Source organism: the organism of the source record quoted next, unplaced genomic scaffold (genome assembly GCF_019419815.1).
Source record: "Pyrus x bretschneideri cultivar Hongxiangsu unplaced genomic scaffold, Pyrus_bretschneideri_v1 Contig40, whole genome shotgun sequence".
NCBI classification, from domain to species: Eukaryota; Viridiplantae; Streptophyta; class Magnoliopsida; order Rosales; family Rosaceae; genus Pyrus; species Pyrus x bretschneideri.
The window spans coordinates 4,125,348-4,140,860 of record NW_025999724.1 but is presented as its reverse complement, the minus strand read 5'-3'; the positions used below and the strand labels follow the sequence as shown (position 1 = coordinate 4,140,860).

Here is a 15,513-nt window from a genome sequence, read left to right as displayed (position 1 = left end):
GCACATATTGACACGTGGCACCCAATCATTGTCCAATTGAGTGCCAGGTCATCAGTTATTGAAGGTTCTGACGGAAAACTTAACAAATGTATGAGACTGTCCCAAAATTAAGACTTGAGGTATGACCTTGGGAAAAAAAATTTCATGTACCAAATGTTGAAAACCAAGAAATTTCAAGGTAGTAAATTATCAAATGAACAAATGAACAAATTGGTCTTCCACCACAAAATAAAATCATGAACATAATGTAATTTCGCACAAACCAATTTTTTTTTTCAAACGCCATCATCATTGCATTTTAATTATAAATTATTGGTGGAATTAGACTCTGCAGTCATAGTTCATTTGGTGTTGCAAGTTGTTGGCAATAATCATCCTTTAGGTACCCTTGTTTTGGCCTATCGAGATTTGCTTTCAAGATCTTGGCAATGCTGTGACAACCCGTTCCTAATTTTACAATTTTATTAATTTGAAAAGAGTGAATTGGTAATTTAATGTACCTTAGAGTAACTGAACCTAGTAACTCTACTTGCATGACCAATAAAAAGAACAAAACCGGAAAAAAAAACTTAGTAAATCCTTGATTGCTGTTTTATCTGTATTTGTTATCATCGCTTACATTTTTATTTCGCTTGCAGTTCATTGATGTTGAAACAATGATTTCTCCAACAATTTTTGCCCGGCGTTGTTTGTCTTATCTCATGAGTGACAAGCCTCAGGAAGCTCTCAACGATGCAATGCAAGCACAAGTAGTTTCCCCTGTTTGGCACATTGTATCTTATATTCAGGGTGCTGCCCTTTCGGCCCTTGGAATGGACAGAGAATTTATCCTTCTTATGATATGTAAACACAAGTAAATTTATTCATCTGGTGGTTGACCATTATGTATCAGGCCCTAGACCTGATTCGAGACAGAAATCTTCAGATGCTGACAGATTCTTGCTTGGAAGGACAGCTTTCTAATGATGATGGTACTGAGTTGGCACACTTGGCTTCACGATGTTTACAATCTAAACCCTGAGAGCGACCAAATCCAAAATCATTAGGTGCTCCTTTGACTCCTCTTCCGAAAGAAACTTAGGTTAGTTCTCTCCTCTGTTTCTCTAATTAAGCATTATATTCCCAACTTCACCCGGGGAGCATAGTTTGACTGTTTAAAATATTCACACATCTATATTTTGGGGCAGTCTTGTATGCAATATATTCATGTGCTATCTTCTTTTCACTGGGCTCAATCTGAGCTATTTGTGTAAGCTCGTATCTAACCATCGACTGATTCGTTGTTTGTATTAATATTGAACCTTGTACCAAGCAGAAATATTTGAAAACTTGGGAAAGGGACGTGACTCTAATTTGTTATTAGTGAGGACTTGAGAGAGCTACACTTTTGTCTAGTGCCTTTCATGGTGAATGATACTTCATAAAATATCAATCTCTCATGCCCCAAAATTGAGGGTAGTTAACTACAAGGGTTTTCAGTGATACCGTACCTGTTGGGTGCCAATTAGAAGCACTCAGATCTACACCGTCGTAGTAGTTTAATCATATCTAATAAGTTTTGTTGTATATATATTTAGCCTTCTTAATGATTTTGTTCCACTGCTGCTCTCGCTCCAAATGTGGACTGACCAAATGCAAGAATCATTAGATTCAAAGAAAAGGGGGGATTCTGCTTTTAAGCACAAGTACTTCAAACCACAATTGAGTGTTATTCATAGGTTAGGTTCTTATTATGACAGTAATGGGAAATTCTAAGTAGAGATTTGATAAGAGTTGCTTTCATGTTCATACCGATATCGAAATTTGGCCTTCAATAGGATGTTCTTTATCTGACCTGTTAAAATAAATTACTAAACGTAGCTTCGTACGAAATTTTGTTTGGTGTTAGATTTCCAGTCAGAATACGATCTTTACATTTTATCTTCTAGTTCATGATAGGAAGAATTGCAGAAACAAAATTGGTAGTTCAAGGTATCTTAGAGTATTTGAACCTAGTAACTCTACTTGCATGACCAATAAAACGAACAAGCTGCTTTCTCTGCTTTCTCTTCCTCTTTCCTTCTATTTCAAAAACAAAAATAAAAAATTTATTCACACACTTTGTGTATGCTCATATGCTAGTAATGCCAAAGAAAACATTTTCATTGAAGAAGTACCAAGTCTTACAAATTAAAATTTAAAAAAAAAAATTATTACAAATAACAGTACAAGGTCCAAACCCTAAATCTGTAAACGGGTTGTTTTTATTAGGTTTGCATCGATTTCAATCAAACCGTTAAATTGACGGATCACTCAAACCCAATTCATTAAGCTAATAGATCACCCAACTCAATCCGTTATACTAATAGATCATCCATTTCACCCATTAACAATTTTTTTAAACAAAAAAAAAAAAAATTTGCATTGCAATGTATACCAATTATCCACTTACAAAAAAAAATCTACAAGTCCCCTAAAATAAAAATAAAAAACGAAAAACTCAGAAGCTAGCTCTTTTCAGTGATGTCATAGCAATGGCAGCACCAAAAGCCTTGAAACCAACACGACAAGGCCCTTACCAGCACACTACTTGTTCCTGACTGTCGGACTCTCCGTTTTCGGACTGTTCGACAACAGCACGTACTTCAACAGGTTCTCCCGTCCTGGCCTACAAACCGATCAGGAACAAACTCATCGGCTCTCTCGAAAATCAGGACAACAACTCCCCTTCTTTAACCTTAAACGCCCCGTTGTGGCTGTCGATCAGGATATCCGTCTTTGCCTTTCCGTACTGCAACGGCACCGGCGGCTCAATCCTGAACGCTTCGTAGACCACATATTTCATCAACGGCCTTTGCTCCGCGCCTATCGTTGTTTTTATTACTGAAATTACACAACCAATCTCGATTGACAGGTTTTGAGGGTAGACCAAAATGATTTGTAAGAGCATCTTCAAATGAAACGTAAAAATGTCCACATAAACTATAACAATAAAAAAAGACCACACTAATATTCTCCAACCGAAATGTCAAATCCTATGTGGTGATGACAGGATTGGCAATAAGAGAGTTGTTGACAAATTTGACAGCAGCTTCAAAATTAATTATTAATGTTTTTTTATTAATTTTTTATTAGTTTAATCATCATTGCAATTAATGTTAGAATAAGACTTCGCTGCTGAACATTTCAGCAGGAGGTCTTGCTTACACCCAATCCCCGGGTGGACACGTGTCCAAATTTTACGTGTCCACCCGGGGATTGGGTGTAAGCAGGACCTCCTGCTGAAATGTTCAGTAGCGAAATAGCATCCTTAATGTTATTGTTGACTCCTCTTTTTTTTTTAACACGCCCTGATTAATATATAAGGGAAACGGTCCCCTTTTGCAATTAATGTTGCAATTCAGTTTTTATTAATTTAATGATTTATTTTATAATATAATAAAATAATAATGTAATTTGACATATCGGGTGGACAATAAAAACTTTAAAAGATGTCAAAATGCCACATACGTTGTCAAATTTAAATTTTATGTTCAAAATTTGACATCTCATTTGGAGATGCTAAAAAAAAAACAAGTGATTAACAGGTTTATTCATTGACGACCCAACCCTTAAAACATTCACTTAAATGTTAATTTTAACAAGTGAGTTGGATAGGTTAACGAATTGGGTCTAAAATGCCAGGTGAACCTAACCCAGACCTCAAAGATGTTACTAGTGTGGTGTGAGGCCCAATACTGACTGCATCAATTTGGTGGTGAGATAAGCTGATGTGAAGCATTATCAAGTGGGTTAGGTTTGCTTCCCACTCAAAATCACCCTTGGGGCTCACTCTTTTAGTCCTTATACGGTCTTCACATTTGATAATTTCTTTTAGATATTCGACGAGTTTCTACATACGATCCTCGCATTTGATAATTTCTTTGAGATATCCGAAGAGTCCTTACATATTGGAATAATTTGAGGACCTCTTTTCTGGCCCATAAAAAACTCTTTGTCCCTATATTTAGGGACTATAGGGTTATGAAACCTCATTTAGGGTCCCTATTGGATATACTCGCTATACAATAATTTCACTAGATACTTTGATTAATAAAATGACACTTTTTGAGGCACCACCAAATTTGCTTTCCACAAAACTACTTTTTTTATTTTTTTGTTCAACAACGGATTGAAATCCTAGTGTAAAGTAATTTTATCAAAACCACAAATTTCAAAAGTGATAATTAAATCACTCAATGGGATGAAGTTAAACCCTTTAAAAGCAAGGCACTCAATTGGTGGGATGTTATGCTCAAAAAGATCAATATTTATTGGACAAGTGCTTAGAGCAGAATCATGCTCTTCATGTCCATCATGATGCTTGAGTTTGGGGCTACATCTAGCTTTTCTGATTCGAGCAATATGCTAATCTAATCTAAACTATAGAAAGGGATTCTAACTTTGGGTGCAACTTCAAGGGGAAGCATATTATTATAGCCAACTCGCTATGCCCTGGTATGTTGGGGCGACAAATGGCTTAAGGTGGGGGACATCTATCAGATTGTGAATGAGTCTGACTGTGTCTAGCTGTTTTCCTTACGAAAAGCTGATTCAATGGACACTCAGGAATTGTCTCTGGGCACTCGAGAACGGTTATGAACAACTAAGTATTTATCTTTATAGTTGGGTGTCCACAGTACCCTTGTGCAGAAGCATATATTTAGAGAGGAATATCCAACTTTTGGGCTCATTATTGATTGTTAAAGGGCTCTGCTGCAACTAGAGCTGCAAGGGAAAGAGTCATGGCAACAAATGGCTTACCTTGGTCTGGGTTTGCATTTGGGCTTGCATGCACACTCGACACACTGCAACTGTTTTAAGTTGATGTCCTAGTAGATGTATGGTCCAACGTTAAGATAATGTTACCATATCTCCAATAAAGATACTTCTCAAACAGCCCGTCCTTCTGTAATAAAATTTCTGGCATAAATTTCAGTTGATCAAATCATTACATCCATTCTAATATTACAATGTCCACTGATCCCTTTTGAAGAATCAAGGTGAATAAGCCATTCTAAAGAAAACATTACATCCATTTCAACTGATCAAAATATCAATGAAATCCTCTTTTTTTTATATATAATGGTGTAGAATTAATAATTTCTGCTAGTAATCACATTCTATGAAAACGGTAAGATTACATAACTGTTTCTTTGTTGCCATTAGCTCGAAATGACTCCTCTGTTATTCCATAGTAGACTGGTACTTCGCCTACAAAGGTAATGAAATTCCACCTGAAAGCGGACCCACCAATAATATATGTCCCTTGAGTCTGACCATCTTTGCTTGTGCCCAAGTATAGTTCCTTCAAGTCATCAACAGTTACCTGCCCTCTGTCCTTAAGTTGTGGCGGAGCTTCTTTGATGTCTTTTTCAGAGACTTCCTCCTCATCGACCTCTTCAACTGCAACATGGTATACTCCTTGGACCATCTTTTCTTTGTCATCCCCTTCGCTCGTTGGTTCGAGGATTGACCAGTGCATCGGTTCACCTTCAACTGACTGTTCGAACTCACGTCTAATGTGGACTGGGGTTTCATGGGCGAAGGGATTAGACTTCAAATCTCATCATACCTGGCTAGGTCGACGTGTCTTTCTTCTTCTTTTTTTTCCTTCTGAAATCGGCCTTCTTTTCCTTGAAGGCTCTATTACCATTTCAAGTGTGGTGTAGGCCCCATGAATGACGCTGCACCAGTTCAGTGGTGAGAAAAGCTGATGTGGAGCATTATCACGTGGGTGAGGTTTGTTTCCCACTCAGAATAACCATTGGGACTCACTCTTTGAGTCCCTCTACGGTCCTCAAATTTGAGGATTTCTTTGAAATATTCGGCGAATCCCTATATATTAGGATAATTCGATGACCTCTATTTTGGCACATTAAAAGCCCTTTGTCCGTATATTTAGGGACTATAGGGCTATGAAACTCCATCTAGGATCCCTATTGAAAAGGCTCATAGTACAATAATTCCGCTAGACATCATGATTAATAAAATGAGACTTTTTGATGCACTACCTAACTACTTTGTTTTTATTCACCAACGTATTGAAATCCTAGTGTATTGTAATTTTATCAAAACCATAAATTTCAAAAATGTAATTAAGTGAACCACTGAATGGGAGGCACTCAGTGGGATGTTAATGTCAAAAAGATCAATATTATTGAACAAGTGCTTACAGCAAAATCATGCTTTTCATGTCCATTTTAGGGCTTGAGTTTGAGGCTATATCTAGCTTTTGTGATTCAAACAATAATCTAATCACTATAGTCCAAAGTTGGGATGTGAACTGCTCCACACATGTTGGGTGTGAAGTAAGGCTTCCATTCTGAGTTATTAACAATATTGCCATGGGCTTTTGGGCCTATCTTCACAAAAAATAAACCAAAAAAAAAAAAAAATCTTTGTTTGGCCTGCTTTTTGGGATTTAAAATTTTGAAATTTTTTGGTTTAGGAAGGAGGATAACGTTATTGTGTTGATGTCCCCTTGGAAAATCAATTGTTGTGGGGCTTGAAGGTGCAACAATTTCTTTGCATGATGTTGAAGCGAGTAAAGTGTTGATACATTGACGGGGTTTGAGTCGTTATGCAAGGGCTCAATACATTTTTACTATTGTGGTAAAAAGTCACTTGCAGTAAAGTGAGTGTTGATTTTGTGAGTAAAATGTTGATTTTTCAGTTAACACATACAATTGGTACTAATTGGTCAGTAAAGTTCTAAACCTGTCACTGTGAATTGAGGACATGCATAAATTGGCAATATTGTTATGCAAACGATTAGCACGCATACACGGACATAGAGTTAAAGCTTATCATATGAATGTGGACTTATGATTTTCTACATTTATGCTTTCTAATTGGTTTTGTTTTTTAATTTTTAATTTCTTTGATGCAAAGCATAATGGAAAGCTGTTGAGAAGCTTAAAATCGCATTCCGTTACTGTTGTTTCACTTATTGGGAGGAGGATGGACACATGACTAGAGTATGTTGTTGGAGTTTTGAGACCTTTAGTGTCCCACATCGGGGAACTAAATGTTCCCAATTGCCTTTATATATCTTTAGTCCTTTGCACTTGTATTTAGGATTTGGATTATTTGGAAATCAATTTATGGTTGTGTGGTTAGGCTTATATAATATAGTCTAAATACATTAATATTAATTAATTAAGACAAGAGCTTTGGGGCACTCAGGGCCTTAGAAGTTAAAATTAATCAAATTCGTTAATTTTAATTTCGGATTAATTTTTTGATTAATTTATTAATTAAAAACGTTTTGATTAAGAGACACAACTCTTAGAAAGAGTTATGTACTTTCAAATACGCGGAACATGTATTTGAAAAGGGTGTGAAACAACCTATATATTTGCAATCCCAGTTTCCAAGTAAGATCATCTTTTCTTCATTGTTCTCTTCCGTACAAACTTTTCAGAGAGTAAACACACAAAGCAATTCGCTAGAATTCTATAATCCAGTGCGGGTTGTAGAGTTAGGTAGTTGTATCCTGGTCGAGCAAACATTGTAGAACCACAAGCACAAGAATGAGACGAAAATTTGGTTCGAAGGACATAGTTTTTACACTAGTTTCTACCTTTGATTCATTCAAGTTGGTATCATTTTAGTTTCTGTATTTATTGTGTAATTTCATTCTGTATTGCATGTATTTTTGAATAATAAAGTATAAGTATTCAAGTTCTATTTCTGTTATTTCTATTTCTAAATTGTTCTCCAACATATCTAATTGCCGACCATGCACCAATTTGAGTTTAACGGACGAAATCAGTTGGTTTTTCTTTACTTGAACTTTTTTTGGGCACCTTTGCTAGTCTAATCTAAACTAAGGAAGATACTTCTCAAACAACCTGTCTAATCTGAACTATGAACCAAATTCAATCAATTATTTTCAACAATATCAAAAGCATATGCACAAAATATATACACAGGATGCACAAATTCAACCATTTCATGAACCAAACTCAAACATGCCCAACATCTACACATGCAATAAATACGCACAGATTATGCACATAATATGTACCAATTCATGAACCAAATTCAACCATCTACATATGCACGGAATATGCACACAATAAATACCAATTGGTGAACGAATTTCAATTAATTAATTAATTTCCAGCAACATCAAAAGCACAAGCACAAAATATGTACATATTATGCACAAATGAATATCGAACAAACCATGAAAAAAATTAACTTCAAAATACATGCATTTACACAAGCCAAAACCATAATCCGTTAATTTTCCCCAAATTAACAGTACAAAACACTAGATCGCACCCAAAACCCTAAATTCTCAAATTGGGAAAACCTAAGTTCAAATAATGAAATTTCAATTCAAATCGTACCTTTTATTTTATTTTAATTATTATATATATTTTAATTTTGTCATTGCAATTGTTTGAATCGATGGATAACAAACTCGTCTTGGTTGCGAAACTTATAGAAGGGATTGGAAAGTTGGTGCCAGTCGAAAAGTTGTGCTCTTTGGGGGCTGTGATTCTTCAAGTAGGGGGTTGGGCGAGAGAGATTTTCAAAGAAGGTGTAAATGTTGACTAAGTTGAATGAAATAACCCATGTATATGGAAGGGGAATTTGGCCTTTTCAAGTTTCAAAAAATCTTATTTCTGTTATATTCTTGTGCATGTCGTGTACATATCTGCATAGTTAAAAAATCCTATTTTTAATCACAAGATTAAGAAAATAAATCATTTTTGTTAATTTCCCTATATTGTGTTTTGAAAACTTTTATATTTTCATCTAGTAAATTCTAAAATGAAAAAACCCCATTTTGCTTCCAATTCCATCTTCAGCTTTCTTCCCCTCCCAATAATGAAAAGCTCTCACTTTCTCTAAAGAGTAATGGGAAACTAAATTTGAAGATAAAATTTGCAAACTAATAAAAATTAGTAAAAATTAATTTTTTACTAATAAAAATTATTTGCAAACTAATAAAAGTTTGAAAAGCCGTCATTAATAAAAATTAGCACGTTTACTAAGTAAGAAAGCAATAATCAATTTTCATGTCTTTTAATTCTAAATGCTGTTTTTAACTCTTAAATAATAAGCTAATAATCAATTTCTACTCATAATATCTTAAAAAAAAAAAAAAAAAAAAGCCCATTTTCGTTCCAGAGAATCCAAGCGAAAGCAAAAGCATCACGATTAACTCAAAAGCCGAAAGGCCGGTGAGGAGGACGGCCATGGTGGCCACTGTCAATGCTCCCTATTTCCTTTTGACTGCTGATTACGGCTCCAAGCCCAACGCTCTCGACCCTGTAAGTTCCTTTTTCTTCCTGATCTTTAGAATTCAAACTTTGATCTTGTTACGAAACGGGTAGCGAGAAAATGAAAAATTAATCTCTTGGTTCACAGTTTAATTTCTCAGGTCTGCAATTTAAGCTCATAAATTTTGGGGTCTTTCCATTTCACGTTCGATTTACAATTGTTAGTTGTAGAATGAATGTGGGTTGTGTAACTGGGCTAGTTGGGTATATTTTGTTTTCACTTTTCGCCGATTTTGTTCACGTCTTTTTGGCAAATTGATAATGTGAGTGAGATTTTGGGTAGTTTTCTCTGCTTGTGTAGTTACCACTCTGTAATTACAAATGTTTTGGTATTTGATTGCTCAAGACACCCAATGCGATCTTTCTATCATTTAGATTTGATTGTTTACGAAAACGACAAAGTTGCGATTGTAAAAAGCTGGAGAAAATGTGATTTAGGAATGTTCTTGGACTGTTATGCTGTGTGGATTATTGAGCACTTCCTTTTTTCTTCCCTGAATGTAGAGCGGAGTATTTTTAATCAGTTAGGAATGATGTGTTTTGCGAAAATTGGTAGTTTAAGGTACCTTAGAGTACCTGTACCTAGTTTAAGGTACCTTATATTATACATTGATCAACATGTATAAGTTTCATTACATTATATCTCCTTATGGTAATGTTATTTCATGTCTTTATTAGGTGTTTTGATTCACTTCTCACATATAAGTTCTAACATTCTTCCACATGAGAATGATCAAAACATCTAATGAAATAACTAACAAGTCACCACTGAGATAAAGAGTTGAAATAAATCTTTCAAACATACTCAAAGAAGCATTAGTTGAACCTTAGACAGTATAATATAATTTGCAGTACCATTTGTACTAAAATCACAGACTAATAGGATTCAAATGAGATCATGTGTGAGAATACACTTCTGAATAAGAGAATTCTTCATTACAAGCATTACTCCCACATTGCTTCAAAACATCCTATATATTCTGATTCCATTGTAGAAACAGCCCTTGTGGTTTGCTTTCTGCTTCTCCATGACACTGCACCCGCAACCATTATAAAAATATATCCACTTGTGGACATTCTATCATCAATGCAGCCTCTCAAATCAGCATCACTATAATAGACAACTTCCAAGTTTTGGACTCGATGGTAACTTAATACATAGTCCTGTGTCTTTTTCAAATACCTCAGTACCTTTTTGCCTGCATTCCAGTGCGCAATACCAGGATTTGATTGAAACCTTCCTAGTACACTTAATGCAGACGCTAAATCAGGTCTTGTGCATACTTGTGCATTCATGACACTGCCAACTAGAGATGCATACGACTTATCCTTCATAACTCGAATGTCATGTTGAGTTATGGGGCACTGTGAGAGAGAGAACTTATCTCCTTTACCAATGGGGACATCACCCGCACTGCAAGCTTCCATATTGAATCTCTTCAACACTCTCTCAATGTAGTTCTTCTGAGATAGCCCCAAGGTTCCATTCTGCCTATTCCTCATAATCTCAATACCCAAAAGATAATGAGCCTCTCCCATATCTTTCATATCAAAACCGTTACATAGCATTTTCTTGGTTTCAATCATTAACTGCATATGAGAGCTTGCCAACAGTATATCATCCACATATAAAACCATGAAAATGAATTGAGATTTGTGTTGCTTCATGTAGATACAATTATCAATTTTGTTCTCCACAAAACCAAAGGATTGAAAACGTTTATACCACTGCCTCGAAGCCTGTTTTAAACCATAAATAGACTTATTTAGCTTGCACACCAGATGTTCTTTCCCCCTTTCAACAAATCCTGGGGGTTGTACCATATAAATGTCCTCATCAAGGCGACCATAAAGAAAGGCAATTTTAACATCCATTTGGTAAAGTTCCAAGTCAAAATGAGCTGTGAGTGCCATAATAACCCTAAAAGTCTTTGGTAGAAACTGGAGAAAACATTTTTGTGTAATCCAAGCCTTCCTTTTGTGTAAACCCTTTAGCTACAAGTCAGGCTTTAAGCCTTTCAATCTGCCATGAGCATCCCTCTTGGTTTTAAATACCCATTTGCATTGCCTTCTTAGTGTCTGAACCATCAACCAAAGTCCAAACATGATTACTTGCCATGGAAGCAAGTTCTTCTGACATTGCAACTTTCCACAAATCACTCTTAGAACTCTCCATGGCCTGTTTATAAGTCATTGGATCATCTTCATCACCAAGATCATACTCAACTTCTTGTAGATAACACAAATAATCATTTGGTATAGCAGACTTCCTGGTTCTCATCGATTTCCTTGATAAAGGGTTTCCATAGCACTAGCAGTAAGAGAACCATGCCACACCCGAGAAAGGGGATCGAAACCCTAGTTATAAGGATGTAACTGCCCCTCCTATCATGGTTGCAGTTACTTTCAGTTTTCCAACTCCTCATAACCGTTCTCTACATCATTTTGTACAAAACTCCTAGTTTTCTCACCTTATATTATACATTGATCAACATGTATAAGTTTCATTACATTATATCTCCTTATGGTAATGTTTTTTGATGTCTTTATTAGTTGTTTTGATTCACTTATCACATATAAGCTCTAACAAATGATACCCAAAATTCAGGGTAGTTAACGACAAGGGTTTTCAGTGATCGTAGTACTTTAATCATATATAGATGCTTAACATGGGTATCCCACATGGTGCCTCCTGGTCTTCTCTTTCACCACTCGGTGAAGCCTGCTCAAGAAGGGATTTGACTGCTATACATGATATCCTAGAGAGTATCGGCTATAAAGACAATGGAATGACAAATGAGGTCCTATTTTTGTTTAATAAATGGAGAAATAATTATCTAATAAGTTGTGTTGTATATATTTAGCCTTCTCAATAGTTACGTTCCACTGCAGCTCTTGTTCCAAATGTGCACTAACCAAATGCTGGAATCATTAGATTCAAAGAAAAGGGAGGATTCTGCTTTTAAGCACAAGGACTTCAAACCACAATTGAGTGTTATTCACAGGTTAGGTTCTTATTATGATACTTGTGGGAAATTCTAAGTAGAGGTTTGATAAGAGTTGTTTTCCTGTTCATACCGATCATTACATTTTATCTTCTAATTCATGACAGGAAGATTTGAAGAAAGGAAATTGGTAGTTTAAGTTATCTTAGAGTATCTGAACCTAGAAACTCTACTTGCATGACCAGTAAAAAGAACAAAACTGAAAGAAAAAAAAAAAATTAGTAAATCCTTAATTGTTGCTTTCTCTGCATTATTGTTGCTGACAGTTCTATTTCACTTGCAGTTCATTGATTTTGGAACAATGGTGTCTCCAACAATTTTTGCCTGGTGTAGTTTGTCTTATATCATGAGTGACAAGCCTCAGGAAGCTATAAACGATGCAATGCAAGCACAAGTAGTTTCCCCACTGTTTGATATCCGTTCCTAGTATATTCTGATTGTATTCGTTTATTTTATTTATTATAAACGATGTATTTTGACTCCATCTGTTTGATATCTTTTCCTAGTATATTCTGATTGTATTTTGTTTATTTTATTTATTATAAATTTTTAGGATGGCAATCCCAGAATATCCACCTTTGCCTAATGAAAAATAGTAGGGATGGGAAGAGTTATAGTACAAATCTGGCATTTACTCTTCCTGAATATATTAGGACTAGTAGGTAGATCATGGAAAAAAGCGGCATTTATTATGATTTACTTGACAAACATCCTTTAAGGATGCAGTTCAGCAATTATTATCATTGCAGATCCCTTGTCTTGCAGGGAGAGTAACACCAGAAGGTGCAATATATAGGTTTGGACTCTCTTGATTGATCTTCTCAGCAGAAAGCGGATCCCCTCTAGCCATTTAAATGATTGTTCCAGTGGTGAACTGAACAAAAATAAAGAAAAAAAATCATTTGTAGGAAAAGATAAATTAGGGAAACTCTTGTAAAGATCTAATGGTTACTCTTTTACCTACGATAAAATATAGTTTACTTTCAATTGTTATGAACTCTATGTGAGGATTTATCCTTCTTAGGATATGTAAACACAAATAAGTAAATTTATTCATCTGGTGGTTGATCATTTTGTACCAGGCCCTAGACCTGATTCGAGACAGAAACCTTCAGACGCTGACAGATTCTTGCTTGGAAGGACAGATTTCTAATGATAATGGTACCGAGTTGGCACGCTTGGCTTAACGATGTTTACAATCTGAACCCCGAGAGCGACCAAATCCAAAGTGATTAGTTGCTTCTTTGACTCCTCTTCAGAAAGAAACTGAGGTTAGTTCTTTCTCCTCTGTTTCTCTAATTAAGCATTCTATTCCCAACTTTACCCGGGGAGCATAGTTTGATTGTTTAAAATCTTCACACAATTGTTTCTAGATCTATATTTTGGGGCAGTCTTGTAATCAATATATTCATATGTTATCTTCTTTTCACAAACTCAATCTGAGCTAATTGTGTAAGCTCATCGTATCTACCGATTCATAATTTGTTAATACTGAACCTTTGTATCAAGCAGAAATATTTGAAAATTTGGGAAAGGGATATGACTCTCATTTGTTATTAGTGAGGACTTGAGAGAGTTAAATTTTTGTTTAGTGCCTTTCATGGTGAATGATACTCTCTTATGGCCCGAAATTGAGGTTGGTTAATTACAAGGGTTTTCAGTGATACCGTACTCGTTGGGTGCCTATTAGAAGCACTCGGATCTGCAGCATCCTAGTAGTTTAATCATAAATAGATGCTTAACATGATGCTGGTAGCTGTATCCTGGACTTCCTTTAAGTTCTTTTTGCTTTCCTCTGCAGGTTCCGCCGGTTTTGATGGAAATCCCACATGTTACCTTCTGGTCTTCTCTTTCACCACTCGGCGAAGCCTGCACAAGAAGGGATTTGACTGCTATACATGAGATCCTAGAGAGTATCGGCTATACAGATGATGGAATGAGAAATGATGTTCTATATTCGTTTAATTAATGGAGAAAAATCTAATAAGTTGTGTTGTATACATATTTAGCCTTCTCAATTGTTTGGTTGTGTTACTGACATTTTCTCTCTTACGGTCCACTGCAGCTCTCTTTCCAAATGTGGACTGACCAAATGCAGGAATCATTAGACTCAAATAAAAAGGGGATTCTGCTTTTAAGCTCAAGGACTTCAGAACCACAATTGAGTGTTATTCACAGGTTAAGTTCTTATTATGACACTCGTGGGAAGTTCTGGGTAGAGCTTTGATAAGAGTTGCTTTCATGTTCATACTGATATCCAAATTTTACCTTCAATAGGATGTTCTTTATCTGACCTGTTAAAATAAATTACTACACACAGCTTCGCACGAAGTTTGTTTGGCATTACATCTTATCTTCTACTTCTTGATAGGAAGAAACAAAATTGGTAGTTCAAACAAAATTGGTAGTTTAAGGTAAGTTAAAGAGTATCTAAACCTGGTAACTCTACTTGCATGACCAATAAAAAAGAACAAAACTGAAAGAAAAAAAATATTATCCTGAATTGCGGCTTTCTCTGCATTTGTTATCGTTGCCGACAGTGTTATTTTGCTTGCAGTTCATTGATGTTGGAATGATGGTTTCTCCAACAATTTTTGCGCAGCGTAGTTTGTCTTATCTCATGAGTGACAAGCCTCACAAAGCTATAAACGATGCAATGCAAGCACAAGTAGTTTCCCCACTTTGGCACATTGCATGTTATCTTCAGGCTGTTTCCCGTTCAGCCCTTGGAATGGACATTGAAGCTCAAGCAGGACTTAAGGAGGGTACTACGCTTAAATCTAAAAGGAGTAAAGCAGTTGGACAAAAGTGAAAATCTAGTCCGGTCGACCAGGTGCCCAGTTTTCCACTTCATTCGGTTTGGCTCTCAGCATATATAGGCGTCGATCGCTCGTAAGGTTTAAAACCACTGGAGCCAAAGCTTCTTCATTTCCATGGTATTAGATTTTGGTCATTTTCCTGTAGTATATATTGTATTTGATTTGATTTCTTGTGTGTCAATTCGCGTATATGGATTCTTTCGACAAAATGGAAAGAAAAAATAGAAAGTTGTTAAAAACAGTGGTAGGGAGGAAATCGTTCAGAAGCTTTATAATTTGTGTACAGAAAGCATATAGGATTCCTACTTGGATAAATAAATAAATAAATAATAATAATAATAATAATAATAATAATAATTAACGTCGTTTGGT

The 15,513-nt window shown here is 35.7% G+C and overlaps 1 long non-coding RNA gene and 1 pseudogene across 1 annotated transcript in view; one reads left to right on the top strand and one right to left on the bottom strand.

Moving 5' to 3' along the window:
- Positions 1-15,513, bottom strand: part of LOC103934484 — a 58,498-nt gene that overhangs the window by 7,510 nt on the left and 35,475 nt on the right. The gene's annotated exons all lie outside the window — the stretch shown is intronic.
- On the top strand, positions 9,104-15,322 carry LOC103932509 (annotated as a pseudogene).